Consider the following 21,586-nt stretch of genomic DNA (forward strand, 5'->3'; position numbering starts at 1 on the left):
ACATTTAAACAAAAAAGCCTGAGCAGTAGTTTACAGAATTACTTTCTCTCTGTGTTTGTGATTGTGTATGCCACTGTATGTTGGAACTTCTGCTATGCTATTGCTTGTGTATTACTGCACTTTTGTTTTTAATAAACTAACGTTAAGCAGAGAACAAAAATAATATTTCTCCAAGTGCCGTGATTGCAGCACAGTGAACATACTGTACTTAAAAAAAAAACCAAAAAACTCCTCAGAAAACAAAAACTGAAGAGGGCTTGAAAATTAACCCAAGATCTACTTGACCTTCATAACAATTTTAGTTACAAATTACATAATTGTCACCTGAAGTGGAAGGAAGCAATTTCCTACAGAAGTTAAACGACAAGAACAATGCAAATGCAAATAAAGGTTAACATTTTATTAAGGGAATAATTAAGTCATACCTTTTCATTCTTCTACTTCAAATTCAATAAATGCTTCATTAATTTTTTTTCTAATGACAAAAAGAAGAGGAAGAAGAGATTAGTAACCTTTGTTCTTTAGCAAATAGTGTGATAGCAATAGCAATAGCATTTAGACTTATATACTACAGTGCTTTACAGTCCCTCTCTAAGCGGTTTACAGAATCAGCATATTGCCCCCAACAATTTGGATCCTCATTTTGCTCACCTTGGAAGGATGGAAGGCTGAGTCAACCTTGAACAGGTGGGAATCGAACTGCTGGCAGTGGGCAGAGTTAGCCTGCAGTACTGCATTGTAACCAAGAAGGAAGGAAGGAAGGGCAATAGCCGTAACACTTAGACTTGTATACCGCTTCACAGTGCTTTACAATCCTCTCTAAGTGGTTTACAGAGTCAGCATATTGCCCCCAACAATCTGGGTCCTCATTTTACTGATCTCAGAAGGATGGAAGACTGAGTCAACCTTGCTGTTAAACGTGGCAATGGTGTTTTTCTATCAACGCTCAATGCATGTTCTCCTCTATGCTAAGTCAGCTTTGCTACTGCCCCATTCCAGCAGAATAACCAGGTCATACATGACACATGTAAAAAAAGGGACAGTTGTCATGTTGTTATAGCTTCCATCATGAGTTTTTTTAACCTCCATTATTCTAACAAAATGGAGAAAGATTGAAAAAAATCAATCCGTTTATAGTACAGATAGAAACATTCACAAATACATCCATGCTAGATTCAGATCTATGGTCAACAGACAATTCGGGATCCACAAATTAGTCCCCCCCACACCCCCAGCCAATAAAGTTGCAGAGAGCCTTGGAATGAACAGTTGGCTATTCAGTCTAAGTCAGGAGTCTCCAACCTTGGCAACTTTAAGACTTGTGGACTTCAACTCCCAGAGTTCCTCAGCCAGCAAAGCAAAGCTGGCTGAGGAACTCTGGGAGTTGAAGTCCACAAGTCTTAAAGTTGCCAAGGTTGGAGATCCCTGGTCTATGACACATGAGGCATTTAGAGGACAAGTCGTACTTTTCCTAGCTCTTCCACTCAACCCCAATCAACAGTTGCATGCAAAAGTTTACACTTCCTTGATCAAATCGTGTTTGAGCGAATATCTGAGTGAACAGGCTGTCAGGCCTGGAAGCCATCTTTTGTATTGGGCCTTCAGACCTGCCACATTTACTACTGTGAGAAACCGGGAGGGGGGGAATTGTGTGGAGCGTGGGTGATATATAGTCATAATAACATTCCTTTCTCAGGGAGTCAAGGACATCTTGCCCTGTACGTGGACGGCTGGAAGTGGAGGCATCTCCAGTTGGGATGGTGTCTTCATTGGACCATGTGATGGACATGTGGGTGCTGGGCAGGGTCTTGGACTTTCCTTTGGGTGGGGAAAACCTGGGAGCTTTCAGATTCAGGTTTTCCCAGATGTACCAATATGACAACTCTAATAAAATGGAACTTTGAGGAACTTCAAGCCTTGGAGTTTTCATTCATTGGGGGTGTTACTTAGAACCCTGACATAGGCATTGGCAGAATGTTTTTATGGTATTATAATTATACGTGGAAATGGGAGGCAGGAGGAAAAACTGTAGCCTAGACAGTTGGATAAACCTTTGAGTCTGAAGGAGGAATGATAAAAGAAAGAATTTCAGAAAAGGCACTCCCTAGTTTTTGGGAGGGTAGAAGTTAGGGGCAGGAGTACTTTCAGATTTGCAAAGTTTTGTTAATGTAACTTTACAGTAAAGATAGAGTTACTGTTAATGGTGGTGCTCCTTGTCTAAACCACCTTAAAGGGCTAATTGATGCTACCATATTTTTCAGACTATAAGACGCATCGGACTATAAGATGCATTTAAATTTACAGAAGTAAAACAAGGAAAAAAAATAGCTTTTGGCCTCCACGCATCGGATTTTCGCCCTCCCAGGCCCCCAGAAGCACTCTGTGTCAAGGTTCGAAATCGTCTCAAAATAAATCGCATTTCAGCCAAGTTCTTTATGAAAACCCATTCATTTATTAGCATGACATTCTGTTCCAAAACTCATTGTAGCCAGCAATGAGTTCCTGCTCCAAATCCCTTCCCTTCCTGGCTTGCTCTCCTGTTCTGATTGGCCATCTTCCAAGACATTCTACTCCTATCTACTAACTAAGCTCACAGGAATTTCCCCCCTCCCATCTCATCTCCTAGGGAATAATCTCTCCAGTGAATTAACTGGGTGAAGTGTCAAATGGTCTCTTGCCAGATGCTCCCCCTTCTTCTCTATGTCAGCCCTGAACAAAGTGCAGCTTGAGGGGCTGACACTCTGCAGTGCTTTGCACGGCCCATTTGTACTGTGAGTTATACAGAGTATGTAGGTCAATATATATTCTGCCCTTACTAGAGAGATTGCCAGGGAGGACAGACGACTTTTATGTAGGCTTTCTCCTCCAAGACTCAAATCCGGCTATCACGTGTGCAGTGGCAAAATTCTGTGTCACTGCCATGTCCACAAGGAAAAAAAAAATGGTTACAGAATTATAGTTGTCAACTGGTGCCAATTTTTTGGAGATTTCTATAACAATTATTGGAAAAATACATTTACTCACATACTTATCGGCTCTCCACTCATGTAAATTAGGGAGTGACCCTAACGGTTTGAGATCATGTATTTTCATAACAGGGATGTTATTATTCATGATTAATGTCAGTATTATTTTTAATTTATTGTATGTCTATTGCTGGTTGATGACTGTAATAAAGTTTTTATTCTATTCTGCATGGCTTGTTTTCGCCAAAAATGTGCCCATTTTCGGCCTGTAGAGTGCTTCTGGGGGCCGGGGAGGGCGAAAATGCAACACACAGAGAGTTCAGGAGGCCAAAAATATCCATATTTGGTCTATAAGACACACCTAAATTTTCACCCATTTTTAGGGGGGGGGAAAGTGTGTCTTCTACTCCGAAAAATACGGTAATTTAAATATGCATTACTATTTTTTACTATGTATACAAATGCATCCTTTCTACCTATGAGCAACTGTTTACAAATTGGAACTAAGAAAATAAGAAATATCCTAAGTACTAAACTTAGGATACACTTTCAGTGAGTACTTTATAACGCCTCCTTCAACAAAAATGATAGTTTTCAAGTCTCTTTATAGTCAGCTCAATGTTCTTCTTGTTTGAGGATTCCTCTCACTCTTTCTTTGCAAAACTCCTCTGGATTACAAATAAAAGGATTATTTGTCCTTACAGTAATAGTCAGTAACATTCAATATTCCATTCAAAAACCTTTGTGTACTTAAATACCTTCAGAGCTGATTTGCAGGCAAGTGCTCAAAAAGACCCTCTCATTCTTAAAAACAAAACCAACATGGTTTTTGTCCTGAATGTGACAGAGTTGAATGAATTCAGCGATGAAGAATTGTTGTCTTGCATTTGGGAGACTTTTGAAGAAGAAGACAACTTAAGAAACCCCCTGGAAACTATTCTGGTTCCTAAATTAAATACCTGAAAGAAAAAGCCCCATCTCTATCAATGCACCAATGCTCAAGAGAAGAATGGAAAAATGTGAGGATAAATATGCTATGTCCTTCAAAACAGCGGCCCACTCTATGCCAGCGTGGGATACAAAGGAAAGTCAACCAATCTGACGGAATAAATTGACACAGAAATGAAAAGGAAAGCAGAACTTGAATAGCTTCCAGAGCACAGCCAACATAACTGATTTACACTGGACGTGTAAAAAAAAATAATAATAATTGAAGTTTTATTCTTCGTATTGTAATGTTCTTTGGAAGCTGTTGTTTCCAAAGAATCCTCCCTGTTCCATTTCTCCCCTTAATGAACACGGATATGAATATGAATCGGACACACGTTGGCAGAAATGGAAAATAACGTAGCGGCAGCACCGTTAAAAAAAAGAAGGCGATGTCACTTCACAATACCATTGACTTCCTTCATCGTAGAAGCCCCTCACCTTTCTAACCATCAACTTTTCTAGCTCGAAAAAAAAACAAGGAGGGAAGAAGAGAAGTGGGTGAAAATAAGAGATGCTGGGGGCGGGAGGGGGGGGGGAATGGCCATGCGTGCACGAAATGTCCTTGGCAACTTTTTCTTTCTTTCATGGACATCAACAATGTATAAATGCACCATAAATAGATCAACAATTCAACATTTTGAATGCCGTTCATATTCATGCATATTGCTGCTTTGAAGGGACCTCCCTCAGAAACATATACACAGATCAGGATAACTCACACTAAGCAATAATGTGCTTGCTTAATTTCAGCAACATATCCAGCCACAGCTTACCATATTTTTTGGAGTATAAGAAACACTTCCCCCCCACCCACCAAAAGAGGATTAAAATTTTGGTGTGTCTTATATACCGAATGGAGCCAAAAACGTGAGGCATGGAGGCGGCAATGGTCTGTGGCAATCCCTGCAGCCTGAAACAGCTGATTGGGGGTATTCCGGGAGGCCGATCCACCCGCCAATCAGCTGCTCGTGCTGAATCAGGCTGCAATAATATGCTGAAGCTGACCTGGCTGTTTGCTATTTGCTGCAAGGACGTGCCAGAGTTTGCAGCAGCAATCACATCCAAAAAGCACACACAAGTAACAGATTTAGCAGGATTCAATAACTTCTCTTTATATATAATATAACACATGAAGTAAATATACAATACCAAAAACAGGTTTTCCAACATGGTAGTAAATACAAGCAAAACACAAGCAGAGGAGAAGAGTTTCAGTTTTGAGCAGCAGACTAGTTTAGAGCTCAGCACAGAGCTGCAGAGCTAAGCCATGCCCAGGCTCCAGACTGTCTCCTTGTTGCTCACACAGCAAATACTGTTTCAGTTTCCAAACAGCCCTCAACTCTCTCACACACTGACAGGACGCTAGCCAGATGAATACTGATGGATGTTGGTAGGCAGAGGCAGATTTTTTTTTTTCTTATTTTCCTTCCCAAAAACTAAGCTGCGTCTTATACTCCGGAGCATCTTATACTCCAAAAAATATGGTAACTGATTTTTATTCTATATTTTTCTTGTAGACCTCAATATGACATATATTATTCTCCAATCTCCTATTTTCTTCACAAGATTGTGAGGTAAGCTGGGGGGAGAGGGAGAGAGACAAGAGAGAGAAGAGAGGAGAGAAGAGAGAGAGAAGCTGACCAGACTAAGGATGCTAGCCAGATGGGCAGATTTTTTTCTCCCTATTTTCCTCCCCAAAAACTAAGCTGCGTCTTATACTCCGAAAAATACGGTAGGTAACATCATCAGTGCTTATGACGTTACCAAGACTGGGTAATGAAACATCTTCAAGAAAACAACCAAGCTCAGAGAGAGAAAACCAGAGATGAAGCTGTTGAGCTGATGTTTGAGTACCACAGACCAAAATGACTGTCCTCGCATAATGTACACAAAAGCATCATCCACAATATCATTCCCCATAAACCTGCCCATCACTAGTATTTTGACTTCCACAACGTTGTTTTTTTTTTGCCAGATTTCCCACATCTCCATCTAGCTTTATTTTTTTTTTATTTTTTTTTAAACAAAAACAAGAAAGACCCTCTCAGTCTGAGGGTCTGATGCCAATGAAGAATCAATACTCCCAGACAGGTAAAATAAGCTCTCAAAAACCTTTCAGAAAACTAAACAAAAGATTTCTTTTGAACTGAGTTCATAGTGACTTCATAAACATGTCCAGGAACTTTTCAACTGGAAAAACAGTTGGGCAATGGAACTGAGATTTCTAGACAAAAGGCTTGAGATCTGCCACCATTGCACAATTTTGCAGGAGGGTTTTTATTTTGCAAAAAAACAAAACAAAAAACAAACAAACAAACAAACCAAAAAAAAAAAAAACCCTGGTGGCAATTGAAATACAAAGGGCCTCCAAGATGCTCCCCATTGATCTACCTACATCCCCTCGACGTTCCTGTTCAGTGTAACAAATTGCTTACTGTTGCCGCTGTTTGTTTCCTTATTGACTCTTCTGCAAAAAGCAGACATAAAACTCTCCCAGGGACAAAGGACAGAGAAAGCTTTCTCAAAAGCAAAGAAGATAAGAAAGCAGAAGGGGTGATTGCTGAGCCGCTTGGGTCCAAATTTGGGCCAGTTTCTTGTAAGAAAGAAACTCCAGCGGTTTAGAGACATAGTGATATGAAAGGAAACAAGGTTTATCTGCTCTTGTTGAAGTATTCCCTATGTCTGAAAATACCATTTTAGATCCTTCCAGAGGTGGGATTCATTTACCTTCCCTACTGGCTTGCAAATGTGAGTGCACAGGTGCTCACTTCGCTTGCACGCGCCTCCTCTGCGGATGTGCATGGCCTTCCGTGCATGTGCACTACTCACACATTACGTCCGGGTGGGCAGAGCTTCCCACAGTCGCTGCTACCGGTTCACCCGAACCAGACATAACCGGCTGAATCCTTCCTCATGAGAAGAATTTGACTGACATATTTCACCTAATAAATCTCTGAAAGGGATCAGCGAGTAGATATTACTTCACAATCAACTTCACAGATGCTCTTTGATTTGCAACCATGTGAAGATCAATAGTACTCAAGAAAGTGACTTACAATCAATTGCAGCGTTCCCATGGTCAAGTGTCAAAATTAAAAACTGGCACCTATTTTTTGATGGTGGAAGTATCTCGGGAACTTCCCGGCTGGCTTCCAAAATGCATAGTAAACGGAGAAGTTGGATTTGATTAAGGACCGCGTGATTCATCTAAAACAATTGCAGTGATTCATTGAACCACTGTGGCCAAACAGGGTCATAAAATCAGACACGAGTCGCTTAACCGCTGCCCTGCTTCGCAAAGGAAATTCTTCTCCCAACTGTGACTGTAAGTCAAGGATTACCTGTAAATTTCCACAGCAAATATCTTCACATGTAGCTTGTTAGGTCAAATGTTCTACACGACAAGCAAAACCAAAGCAACAAGAAACAAGCTTGCAGATTCAGAGTAAGTACTCTGGTGTTATAATAGCATTTATAGACTGATATACCGCTTCACATTGCTTTACAGCCTTCTCTAAGTGGTTTTACAGAGTCAACATCTTGCTGCCAGCAATTTGGGTCCTCATTTTACCCACGTTGGAAGGACGGAAGGCTGAGTCAACCTTGTGCCTGTGAGGATCGAACTCCTGGCAGTCAGCAGAAGCAGCCTGCAATACTGCATTCTAACCACTGTGCCACCACAGCTCATGTACTGTCATGTAATGTACTGTCAACGGTAATGCCAACCTAACCTTGAGTTTATGGGAAAGAAACCTTTAATTTTCTTCCCAATGTGGTGTAGTTGCAAAACCCACGAACGGGAAAAAATAAGAATGCAATAAACGCGACATGAGGGACGACTGGAAAGGCAGTTTTCAGAAAAAATGGAGGTTTTCCATCCAAGAAGTTACTGCCGCACAAACTTCCTGGATTTAAAGGACCACAAAATGTGGCAGAGAAGGAGAAACCCAATGTGACTCAGATATCTGGCATACAGAGTGTAATCCCCAAAGTCAGCTAAGAGCCTTCATGCTTAACATGGTTTTGCATTCCTCAAATTATCATGTTTTTGACTTGATGAGCTGTCAGGTTCACATTATCATTAATATATACAATGATGACCCAGAGGAACGGATCATGAAAATTCTATGCAAATTCACGGAAATTTGATTTCCATATTTGGCAGTGGGAACGGAACTGAAGTTCGCTGTAATTGTACAAGACTGCAGCACCACAGGCTGATTGTTATCTAAGGTTCGGTCTAATGATTGAGCACCTCTGACTTGCATGAACATGTCAATGCAAATTAGAAGCAACATGTGTCTGGATCCATCAGTGTAAAAGAGGAGAGGAAGAAAGCGCAAAATCTTATGCTCGCAGGCTCTATGTATACCTAAAACGAGATATTAATAGAATGTCTATCACCAGGATGAATTCACTTGGATTTCCAATTTCCAATTTCCTACAATTTGGGTACCATTCTAAACATCATTTGCTTTTGTTTCCATGGCTGGTGTGATCACCTGTTTTCAGGTGATGTATTGCAACAGTGCTTTGCAAGATCAAATTGTTCCTCACAAGCAATTGAAGAAGCTCACAAAATTGGTGCATAGCGTTAATTATATATCACATTTATTTTGGGAGATATATTCTGTCTGAAATCTAATAATAACTGTAGACATTAGCATCAAGATGTTAGGATAACAGCTCAGTGATGGAAAAAGTCATAATTACTTAATTATCACATTGCATTGATAGAAATCAGCTACTAAGAAAGGATATGTAACGATGCAATTTTCCCAATGTAAGGGGAAAAAAAATATGGTTAATAGTACCATTTTCTTTATTTAAAAATGTGTGGGTATAAATCTGCAGGCCGGGACTTATTTCATCTTAAAGTAGATTTGAAGTCTGCTTGGAATAAGTAGAAAAGCTTCATGTTATACTGCTAACGTTTCAAGGAAATTACAACCCAGGCTCTTGACTTTAGGCCAAGGTATGTAATTTGATTAAGCCAGACAGTCTAACATCATTTCTAGATGCCTTCCACAAGTTTTTATTTTATTTTTTTTTATTTTTCAAGTAAAATCTTCTTCAAATGTTCTTAGAATTCTGACGTCAAAATCGATTTGTCATGTTAGGTTAACGTAAATAATCTACTGGCAGATTTTCAAAAGGGAAATATTTTTATTAAATTTGGATTTGTGTTTAGTGGGTTCTGAGCAATTTGAAGATCAGCTTATATTCAAAACCAAGCAATGGACATGGCTATATTCTGAGAGAGAGTGACTGGCCTGAGGCGGGACTAGAACTCAATACCTCTTGGTGATTGGCCTAAAGTCATCCAACCGGCTTTCATGCCTAAGGCGGGTCTAGAATTCCCTATCTTCTGGTGATTGGCCCAAAGTAACCCAACTGGCTTTCATGGCTGAGGCAGGACTAGAACTCATAGTCTCCCACCTTCTGGCCTGGTGCCTTAACCATTTGACTTATACAAATATATCAACTTGGGGGGAAAAAAAGACTGCTGAAATAGAGAGATATATCTGTTTTGATCACAACGCAGATTACAGCCACTGAAAACATCAATTAATGGGACTATTGAAAATTGGATCCTGTTTTCCATCTTGTCTTCTGATATGCTGATGGATGAAGGAAGCACTCAAACAAGAAAAAATGTATTATATTTCATGTACCAAGACTTCCCAGAAATGGTCCTTGCCTTCTACCTTGGGAATTCAATCACATAAAGTTATATTGAAACTGGAAACTGTATTATAGCACTGAACAAGATGTTTATGCTCCAGCAATTTTTCTAATCTTTCTGATAATGTCTCTAATGTGCTGGAATTTGTGTCCTATTGAGGACAATACAATGGGATGGGATATGTTTCCTTTCTCTTTCCTGATACCTTGCCAAATAATTCTACATATGTAAAAATGGATGTGTGTGTATGTTCCAGCATAACTCTGGAATGCCTCGAGCAATTTCAACCAAACTTGGTACACAGATACTTTCTGGAAAGAAATACTGTGGGGGTAAGACACCCCTAACACCCTGTTGTGGCCCCGCCCTCTGAGCCTGTCCCATCGGAGGAAGAAAGCTCCGAGCATGAGGAAGAGGAGTCAGCCAGGCCTCCATCTCCAGGCCCCTCCCCTCTGGCATTGTCTCAAGTGCCGGCCGAGGGAGAGGAGACAGCTGATTCGAGTCAAAGTGATAATGACACATCATTCCTGGACGCACGCCTCCGAAGGCGTGATAAACGTTTGCAGCAGTTTGGGAGGTGTGCTAGGGATTAGAACTGAGTCACTGGACCACACCCCAGAGACCACACCCCAGAGACTATATAATAGAGAGTGGTGGTCAAGGATCTTTTGTGACGAACAAAGCAAAACCTTGGACAGTCACTAAAGCCTCGTCCGGAACTGCTGGGAGGAATATTATTTCTGTTTGGACTTTCTTGAACGTTCGTATCTTATCTGTCTGTTGTGAAAATAAAGTAACTTGGCAGACGGTGTGTCTATCGCTGCCAAGTCGGAGATAAGAACTGGGTGCGTTCCAAAGTGTTTCCTTAACCCTCGACTGGCTGTGTGTGTGTGTGTGGGGACGGGGACAGATCACACCCCTTGGAGTATGTGTTTTGTTAAGATACAGCCTGTTGTGCCTTAAAATGGCTTCTACTGTACTGCATTTTTTTTAAAAAAATAATTTATATGCCGCCCTTCTCCGAAGACTCAGGGCAGCTTACAATGCGTTAAGCAATAGCCTTCATACTTTTGTATATTTATACAAAGTCAGTTTATTGCCCCCACAATCTGGGTCCTCATTTTATCTACATTAGAAAGGATGGAAGGCTGAGTCAACCTTGAGCCCGGTGAGATTTGAACTTGCAGTAATTGCAGGCAGCTATTGCATTAAAATGGCTTCTACTGTACTGCATTAAAATGGATTCTACTGTGCAGCACAGTGGACTTGCCATGGTAATGACTTCACAGTACTCCACAAGGGGATCCCTCTGGTAAGGGGGAAAATCCAACATTAGAAATTATGTTTGGTTCAAACATTTTCAACAAGGCTTTGATTATTCTTGAGGACAAATGTATGGCTATGATCAATAAAACATTACCGCAACTCGGCCTTGCCTGCACTACTACGAGACTGACACAACGTACTTCACACAGATTACATATGAGAAAAGAACTACAACGTCGAACAGCTTAGTACATATATCATGGACAAGAAGCCACTTCTAAATCAAGATCAGAAAAAAGCATGCTAAATGATCGTGGATCAGCTAGCAAAACAAGGTGGTATCATTTCATTTGACGCTTCTGGGGGCACAGGGAAAACATTTTTAACTAATTTAATTCTCGCCTCTTGAGGACAATACAGTGGGATGGGATACGTTTCCTTTCTCCTTCCTGATACCATGCCAAATAAATAAATGAATAAATAAAAGGCTTTCGGCATAAGGCAAAAGGACAGAAAAAGTCATTTGGGTGTCTGGAAACATAATCTTCCCATTATCACTGCCCTCTGTTTTCCTCCTTTCCCCATAAAGTCAAGCAAGATTTTGAATATTACAAGATAAGAGGCGAGAGACTGAATTGATTTAGTTGATGTATATGTAAAGCCCTTCCACAAATAACAAGGAAAAAGATTGAAGAAAGGCCCAGAACAGTGGAAACACCAATCTTCCTCCAAAAAAACATTACACGTCATATCTGAAATTTCAAAATAAGTCTGTACCATGAACTCATTTAATGTTAAGAGAGGCTGGTGACCTTTTGACAATCAGCACTGCAGGATGAGAGAATAGAAGATCGCTGGTGTAAGCTACGGCTTTGTTTATTTTAGGATTGTTTTTCATCACCAAAGAATCTTTTTCCATTTCTAGAATACAATAAAGCCAGATATGGCAACACAGCACCCTTCAAGGAAGAAATAAATAAATAAAACAAGAACTATAGGCAGTTTAATTCTGCCGTGTTGATGCCGTGAAGGCTTAGATGAAAACATATCAAACATGAAAATATATCAAAAGGAGAATTTTGGCACATTTCTTGTGGAAAGAAGCATATTTTTAAATTCTTAATTAAGAGATTCTTCCCTATTCTCAAGCAAGATGGGCTCTTCAAAACTTTATGCACCTTAAAATGCTTTATTAAATTTCTATTCTATTCTATTCTATTCTATTCTATTCTATTCTATTCTATTCTATTCTATTCTATTCTATTCTATTCTATTCTATTCTGTTCTATTCTATTCTATTCCAGTTTTCTTGGCAAGGTTCTTCATAAGGCGTTTGCCAGTGCCTACTTCTTAGTTCTGGGACAGACTAGCCCAACTGCATTAACAGAGGGCTACAATCAAGATACAATCAAGAAAGGCTGAGCACCAAAGAATTGAGGCCTTTGAACGATGGTCCTGGAGAAGGCTCCTGAGCGTCCCTTGGACTGCAAGGCGATCAAACCGGTCAGTCCTAGAGGAGATCAACCCTGGCTGCTCTTTAGAAGGCCAGATCCTGAAGAGGAAACTCAAATACTTTGGCCACCTAATGAGAAGGAAGGACTCACTGGAGAAGAGCCTAATGCTGGGAACGATTGAGGGCAAAAGAAGAATGGGACGGCAGAGAAGGAGGTGGATGGATGGAAGTCACTGAAGCAGTTGGTGTGAGCTTAAATGGACTCCAGAGAATGGCAGAGGACAGGAAGGCCTGGAGGAACGTTGCCCATGGGGTCGCGATGGGTCAGACATGACTTTGCAACTAACAACAGCACAATCAAGATCAAGGGAGGTACTAATACCAGTCTATAAAGCCTTAGTAAGACCACACCTAGAATACTGCATCCCGTTTTCATCATCACAGTATAAAAAAAGATGTTGAGACTCTAGAAAGAGTGCAGAGAAGAGCAACCAGGATGATTAGGGGACCAGAGACTAAAACATACGATGAACGGTTACAGGAACTGGGCACGGCTAGTTAGTGAAGAGAAGGACCAGGGGAGACAGGATAGCAGTGTTTCAATATTTGAGGGGATGCCACAGAGAGGAAGGGGTCAAGCTATTTTCCAAGGCACCTGAAGGCCAGACAATAATGGATGGAAACTGATCAAGGAGAGATTCAACCTGGAAATAAGGAGAACTTTTCTGACATCTGAATCAACCAATGGAACAGAAGTTGCCTACAGAAGCTTCATCACTGGAGGCTTTCAAGAAGAGACTGGACTGCCATTTGTCAGAAATGGTGTAGGATCTCCTGCTTGGGTGGGAGGTTGGACTAGATGACCTACAAGGTCCCTTCCAACTCTGTTAATCTGTAAACTGCTTTTGGTGTCTAAGGTGGGACTAGAACTCACAACCTCCCAGTTTCTAGCCGGAAGCCTTCACCATTGGATGTCCTTCACTGAGTATTCCCTGTTATTTCCTGACATTTAACTCTAAAAATCGCAAAATGGCAACATTAAATGCTACCAGGGTTGGCTTTCTCATCCCCCTTGTATCTTAACAGTTTTACAATTTTAGGTTTTGAAAACTTCCCAGAGACTACTGGAATGGGTGACTATAACTAATATAAAGGAATTAATAGCAACTTTATGGGCAGCATTTTGCAAACGATCAAAACTATTCTTATTTTGCCATTTATAAACTGTTGAGATATTTAACCTGGATGCCCAACGTTCCATTAAATCTGACTTCCACTTATAGAAATCTGGATTTATCTGTTTCAGTTCCAGACATGGAATCCTGAAGCAGTTTCTTTTGAAATTTCCTATTTTCCTTGTAGTGAGTGCTGGATACAATTAAAAAAAAATCTCTATCCATACACAAATTTAAAAAATAACCCCGAATATGAACACAAAAAATAAAATAAAACCAGGCATCGTGGAAGAACAAGAGAAGTCTGGTTACCTTCCCGAGGGAATAAATTAGATTAAAAAAAAAGTCTGCTGTAACAACAAATGAAAAAGTTCAAAACTGAAAGTGATGCACAGGTAAAACAAGCCAAACAAATAGATATGTGTCTTACGATTTACGTTTGCATATTGCTTCTACGATAATTAAATACAAACATTGTGAATAACATTGTGAAAAACCATACCAATTGTTTACTAAAAACAATGAGAATCTAGCGGCAAAGCAAATAACTACAGAAAGACAACAAACTGGGTCTCTAACCATTCTTATTAAGCAAGTCAACATTGATTTTCTCATGTACTATATTTTTTCTTGATAGATTTTTTTCCCCCCGCCCCTCGCTCCTGTCTCTTTTCCTGTCCCTAAACTCGCTAAAAATGGAGCTTTTGGAATCAACAGAAGAAGAAGAAGAAAAAAAGAATTGCAAAAAAAAAAAAAAAAACCCAAGCAATGATGATATATTTGTTTCGGGGAATAGAATTAGGGACAATAGCTATTGCCCTCTTTTGTGGACAAGGGCAATGGTGGGATTCAAATAATTTAATAACTAGTTTTCTGCCCTAATGACCGGATGAGTGGGCGGGGCCATGGTGGGCGTGGCCAGGGGGTGTGACAGGCAGCACTCAGCCTCCTGCACTCCCCTGGGAGCAATATTGGGCCGCGGGGGCACACGCCCCCCACGCCCCGTTTTTGGCCTAGGCAGTCACTCGGCATGCCACCCCCTCCCGCACCCTGTTTTGGGCCTAGGAGGCCTCCCTGCACTTACCTGGGAGCCAAAATGTGGCGTATGGGGACTCTTGGAAGGGGCAGGGTGGGAAGGGGCGGGGCAGGGCCAGCCAGAAAGTTAACTACTGGTTCGCCCGAACTGGCCTGAACCGGCTGAATCTCACCACTGGACAAGGGTTGTGGCAAAACTGACCCTGAAAATGACCATCCTGCCTTAGTAGACTTAGTAGACAGAGAAAGATTTTGCCCAGCTCACCAAAGAGAAAGGATTACAGTCCGTATGATAAATATAATGACCATTTCTCTCCAAAGACTTAAAGTTGAATTCTTTGACAAAAAAATTGTCAGGTTAAATGTCGAAATGTATTTAACGTTGATGAAATTTAGCTCTTAATCTGTCAACACGAAGAGAAAGAACTGGTTATAAACACAATGCTGAGCCTTACACTATTTGTAAATCTCTCCCCTATATTCACTCAAAACACATAGGCAGCTTGACGTCTTTAAGTGAGGTTGAAAATGTTGAAATGGGTGTTTTATTGAGAACTTTCCAATTCAAACCAATAACTACTGTTCAGAAGGAATGCACGGTAGAAAGTAGGGTTACCTTTTCCTGGAATAATACTTAATTCTTAAACCAACAATAAGATCCTACGAAGAGGTGCCATTATGCAGAACAAAAGAAGAGAACAAAATTGCCATGGGAACAATAATGTTTGTCCGTCTGAGTAACCTTTAGCACAAACCAATGTTTTAAGCATTGTAAGATACAAGGTTGAAAATGGAGAAATAACCCCATTACTATAAGATAAATCAGAATGACTTACTTCAGTTTCACACTAAGGTCTAATTTACATGGACAATACTCTACACATTGCTTTTTTTGATGGTGTTCTTTTGCTACAACATCCCACAGAATCTAATACAGCTACAAATAATTTAGTAGGGCCATTAATTGACCTTTTACAGACTAGGATTCAAGCCATACAAGAAAAAAATAAACAACTTTGTTCCATTAATATAATATTGTATAGGCAAGTAATAAAGACTCACAGCATCACAAAAGATTGTTCTCTCGTCTTCGGAAAACTGTCCGGCTGGAGTTGATAATTCTTAAAAATAAATAATTAAAAACCCCAAAACTGTTCTTTTGAGTTGAATGCTCATGAGTGAAAATATTAATTAACTTACTCCAAAGAGAGAGAGAGAGGGGGGGGGGAGGGAGGGAGAGAATTCCATTAAGGGGGTAAAAATATCTAAAAGTAGCCATTCCCTTTCATGAAAATGATATTATTTTATTTCATTTTAATTACAGGAAATGCTTTATCTGCACTTTAGGAGACATCATAAAACTCAACAAAAACCATTTAATGCAAACAGAGAACAATCGTAGAAAGAAACCAGTTTTACTTTAGGTTTTTTTTTTTTTTTTCCATTTTCAATGTGCATCTCGCAGTGATGAAAGGAAAACCATTACCTAATTAAAACAGAAATAATAATATAAAAACATTTTAACTTCCAGTATTTTTTAAAAAATATTTTTTTAAAAAAATTCTGCTAAGACTAGTGTAGTTACCACAAAGTTTTTTCCCCATCCTGCAGCAATGATCTTCCAAGTGCCATATTTCCCCGAAAATAAGACCCTGTCTTATATTTCTTGAACCCCGAAATAAGCGCTTAGCCTTATTTTGGGGTGCGTGGAGCAAGATGGGGCTCCTCTTGCCATCTTATCTGATTTCCAGCTCTGCGTTTAAATATTTTCGGGGAGGGCTTATTTTCGGAGGGAGGCTTATTTTAGTGCATGCGCTCAAAAGCCCGATTAGGCTTATTATCAGGGGATGTCTTATTTTCGGGGAAACAGGGTAGCATAGGGGTTGTTTTAGATTTGCAAAAATAAAAGGAGTTTCTAGGAGAGCCAGTTTGGCCTAGTGGTTAAGGCACCAGGCTAGAAAGCAGCAGACTGTGAGTTCAAGTCTCGTCTTAGCCATGAAAGCCAGCTGGGTAACCTTGGGCCAGTTACTCTCTTTCAGCCCAACCCACCTCACAAGGGTTGCTGTTGTGAAGGAAAATAGGAGAAACAAGGTGTGTTGGATATGTTGGCCGCCTTGGGTTCTTTGTAAGAATAATAAAAATGGGATACAAAAATAAAGCAAATTGATGAGACTAATTCGCACTAGCAATAGTACTTAGACTTATATTCCACTTTACAGTGCTTTGCAACCCTCTCTAAGCAATTTACAGAGTCAGCCTATTGCCTCCAACAATCTGGGTCCTCATTTTACCCACCTCGGAAGGATAGAAGGCTGAGTCAACCTGGTGAGATTTGAACTGCCAAATTGCAGGCAGCTGGCAGTCAGCAGAAGTAGCCTGCAGTACTGCACTCTAACCACTGTGGCTCATATAGAATCAAACAGAATCAGAGATTGGTTCTGAGTCTCTAATACTGAAGTCTATAGAAATATCCAAAGGGACACGGTGGCTCAGTGGCTAAGATGCAGAGCTTGTCGATCAAAAGGTTGGCAGTTCAGTGGTTCGAATCCCTAGTGCCGCGTAAGGGGGTGAGCTCCCGTTACTTGTCCAGCTTCTGCCAACCCAGCAGTTCGAAAGCATGTAAAAGATGCAAGTAGAAAAATAGGGACCACCTTTGGTGGGAAGGGAACAAGCGCTCTGTGCGCCTTTGGCGTTTAGTCACGCCCGCCACATGACAAGGGAGACGTCTTCGGACAGTGCTGGCTCTTCGGCTTTGAAATGGATGATCACCACCCCCTAGAGTTGGGAACAACTAGCACATATGTGCGAGGGGAACCTTTACCTTTACCTATAGAAGCTTCCAAGCATTAATATCAGGCCATAACTTTGTGAATAAGCCAAAGCAATTTCTTTATTGTTCAGCGTCTATTTACAAGAATCTGATTGCATTTCCTTGAGAATCAGCAGATAAGAGCTTACCTAGTCCAGTCTATGCCACTTCTTCAGAGACTCCATGCTGGCATGCCACTTTACTACTCCCTCTCCTTTAGCTGATAATTCCACCATAATAAATGCTTCCTGTGCTTCTTTTACTGGTCCTCACCTCAATGAGGCAAAAAGCAACAAACCCTTACCCCCTTTTCAGCAGATATTACTTCCCTCCTTAGGCAAACAATGTCTCCTCCTCTAATTCTATCTTCTCTTCCATTGTTGTGTTTATTTATTTATTTATTCAACTTGTATGCCGCCTTTCTCCGAAGACTCAAGGCGGCTTACAATGCATTTAAAAACCATATATAAAAACATTAAAAATTAAAACAATTAAAACCCATTCACACCATTCATGGCCGGATCTCGCCAGATTGCAACAGTGAGATAAACAGCCCCAGGCCTGCCGGAAAAGCCAGGTCTTCACCGCTTTTCGGAAGGCTAATAGGGTGGGGATGGTCCGGATCTCAGGAGGTAACTGGTTCCAGAGAGCTGGGGCAGCCACAGAGAAGGCCCTCCCCCGCAGGCCCGCCAGCTGACACTGTTTAGCTGACGGGACCCAGAGGAGACCAACTCTGTGGGATCTTACCGGTCGCTGGGAGCTATGCGGTAAAAGGCGGTCTCGAAGATAACCTGGCCCTGAGCCATGTAGGGCTTTAAAGGTAATAACCAACACCTTGAATTGTGCCCGGAAACCAATAGGGAGCCAGTGCAGCTCACGGAGAATTGGTGTAATGTGGGTGTACCTAGGTGCACCCACGACAGCTCGCGCGGCTGCGTTTAGTTTCGTTCCCTTCCTTTCTTCACTGCTTCCTTTCAAGAACAACAACTTTTTTTTGGAAGGAAGGAGGAACGTATGATGAGATGGGTCTATAAATGTGTGAGTCCAAAGATGGCGGGGGTTCTGACTTAGGCTCCCTTAAAAAGCAGGAAGCAGGAATTGGTCCCAGCAAAACCTCTTTTATTTACACGACTGTGAATTACTTCCATTCAGTCAGCAAGGTTTGTCCAAACAGTTTTTCAAAGGAATATTTATCAACGCACCTTATCTCGTTTGGCAAGCTGCCACGTAACTTGTTTTCAAATGCAGTACAAGGCAAAATTTGGCACAGAGTCTCTTAGAGTCATGAACAGAACTTTCCAATCTTGAAACGACTGAATGAACAAATTGTTTCCTGCAAAAGCCCACTCCCCATTCGCTCCTCTTTTGTTTCCTATGGGAGGGGCCAATCACCTCCAAGGTGTGGCTTTACTCCTGAGTTGACCCTGCTTTCTTAGTTGTTCTTGTCTTCTGGCAACTTTGCGCATGCGCACGCTGGGAACAGGCTCCAGCTGTTCCTCTGCCTCATTGCTGTCTAGCTCCCTCTCTGCCTCTGACACAGAGCCCTCATCCGAGCTTTCCCAAGCTCCCAGGACTGGTCCATGTTCCTCCCCAACCTCCTCACTGTCTGATTCTGCTGCCAGTTTCACTGGCCATCAGCAGGCCACAACAGGGTTTTTTTTTTTTTGGCTTGCAAATGCAGACAAGGAATTCAAATTTATAAACAATGCACCTTATTTTAGAGGCTACTGATACAAATCAGTAGCTATTTCTTCAATTAAGATGAACGTGGGTCTATCTTCTCTCTCTCTCACAGCTCAGGGGTTTTGGATGGTGGGGGTAAGATTCACAATTCACAGTTTCTCCCTGTCTATTCTTTCTTTTTCTTGGAATTCAGGGCCATTTTTCTTTCAAGATCTGCAAACTGGTCACTGCAAAGTATAAATCAAGGAGAGGCCTTAATTCTATTCAGCATCACAATTTCTTTGGGATACAGAGAAATAAAGAACAGCTGGATGCATATTTATGAAGCTTCAGGGAGTCCAACAGACTCGGAATTGCTTTGTTTATGCCAGCCTATTAAGAATTAAAACCATAACCTCTTTCTCTTTGAGCATGCAAATGTTATTAATTAAATAATGTCGCGTGTCAGCTTCATGACTTTTCAATCAACCAGGGAAGTACCTCCTCCTTTCAGAAAAAGCTACTGGGGTATTCATTTGTTAGTGTGCCCTTTCCCTTCCCTTGAAAGTTGAGATGTGGGAACAAAGGAAGCCCTTCATTATATATGCACAACAATGTGCATGTGTGTGTGAATTCTCTCCACTGAGAGAAAGGGGGCAAACCCTACTAAATTAAAGGTTTATTTGCAGCTTTAGCATCCAAACACAGCATTCTTCACTATCTTTTGCTCATTGTTGAAGCAAGACAACAGTTGCATGATTTCTATCTGGATCCTCACAACCATTTCTTCAAAGTAAGTGCCTTTGTAGAATGGATTTGAGTTGAACCTCTGGGATCAAATAAGGACCATTTTGAGTCATCTTTAATGAAAGTAACTCAGCTCTTCTAAGGACAATCCACGGACAAGAGGTGATGGATAGAAATAGAATACCTATGAATATAAGATTTGTGTTATCAGGATTTAGAATAGAGGTAGAAATTAGAAAGCGGGGAAATATTATTATGCATATTCCTATATAATATTTTAAAATCAGTACGTGGATCAAAGGATTAGAAGTTGAAAGATGATTGTATTACATACACTTAAACAGCAATATCATGGTTATTAGTATTGTGTATTAAAATACTGAATAATTAAATGATAAAGGACTATATACATGGTGGAGCAAATACTAAAATGTTAACAACTTTAATTGTAATACTTATAACGTTATTATAATGTGAGTATGATTAAGGCAATTAAGCTTATCAATATTATTTGGTATCAAAATTAACAATACCCAGATGCCACAGTTCATGTATTCAGTACTTATATATATTTAAAAAAAATTTAAAAAATGACATACAAAAAATAAAATAAAATAAAATAAGGACAATCTAAGAATCTTTTTAACCAGTTCATATATTTCATCCATTGTCTTCTCCTCCTACTTTCTTCAGCACTGTTTCAACCAAACAGTTTCTTTTCTTTGTGACATATATTATTTTTCTTGTTGGACAATCAGAGCATTTAATCTGCTTATGAGAAAAGCTTTGGCCTGAGATTTGAGAAATCTCAGTTATAATTGTTACGGATCATACCATGAGTGCTAGGAATTAATACACTTGGGTATGATCAAGACCAACCCCACAGATCACCGTAATTTACTCTAATTTTGGAGTCTGGATGCCAAGACATGGAGATAATTTTAAATTGCACTTCACCCATGTGAGCGGCCTTGCCCCTATTTCATCATCATCATCAACCACTTAACTATTCCCTCATTAAATTTATGTGTTCCATAAAATTTGCTCTTGGGGTTGTGCAGGCAATTTTTAGATCCAACCTCATATTTTATGATTCCCTGCCCATGTTTCAAATCTCCCTAGACTCTCTATTATTGCCCTGCCCACCCTATAGTTTGCGTTACTGACACATTTATTATATATGAATTTAATTAAAACTCTCTTTAGTTTTTTTTCCTACAGATCTCATAGAAAGGTTCTTAAATAAAATGGAGGCCAACACAGGATCCCCAAAGTACCATACTAAATCTCTCAGAGTAATAACACACTGCTATTTATTACACTCTCCCCTCTTATTTTCTTTCTCTTTTCGAGACCACCGATGTTCATGAAGTCCTCCTAAAGAAAACAACAACAACAACAACAACAAAAATAGACCTGCCATATATGTTGCACCTTAATACCCCACTTCCCTGAAAATAAGACATCCCCTGATAAAAACCCCAATCGGGCTTTTGAGCGCATGCGCTAAAATAAGCCGCCCCCTGAAAATAAGCCCTCCCTGAAAATATTTAAACGCATGCACAGCTTGTCCCCGCCATTTCCATTAGAAATGAATGAACGGCGTTCTCTGTGGGAGCCCCGACCCTCTGGAATGGATTGTCCACTGAGCTCAGGACAGCCCCCGACCTTCTTTCCTTCCGTCGTGAGCTGAAGACGTGACTCTTCCGCCAATTAAACTGATCCGTTTGCGGGTACACTGGTATAATTTTAAATCGTTTTTTAATTGGGTTACTGATTTTAATTTGGTATTGTATT

General features: G+C 40.5%; 1 protein-coding gene across 5 annotated transcripts in view; it reads right to left on the reverse strand.

Moving 5' to 3' along the window:
* The window catches only part of DIAPH2 (diaphanous related formin 2), a 352,831-nt gene that overhangs the window by 126,566 nt on the left and 204,679 nt on the right, over positions 1-21,586 (reverse strand). The gene's annotated exons all lie outside the window — the stretch shown is intronic.

This window comes from Pituophis catenifer, unplaced genomic scaffold (genome assembly GCF_029215685.1).
Source record: "Pituophis catenifer annectens isolate HBS135680 unplaced genomic scaffold, rPitCat1.0.hap2 SCAF_11, whole genome shotgun sequence".
Lineage (NCBI taxonomy): Eukaryota > Metazoa > Chordata > Lepidosauria > Squamata > Colubridae > Pituophis > Pituophis catenifer.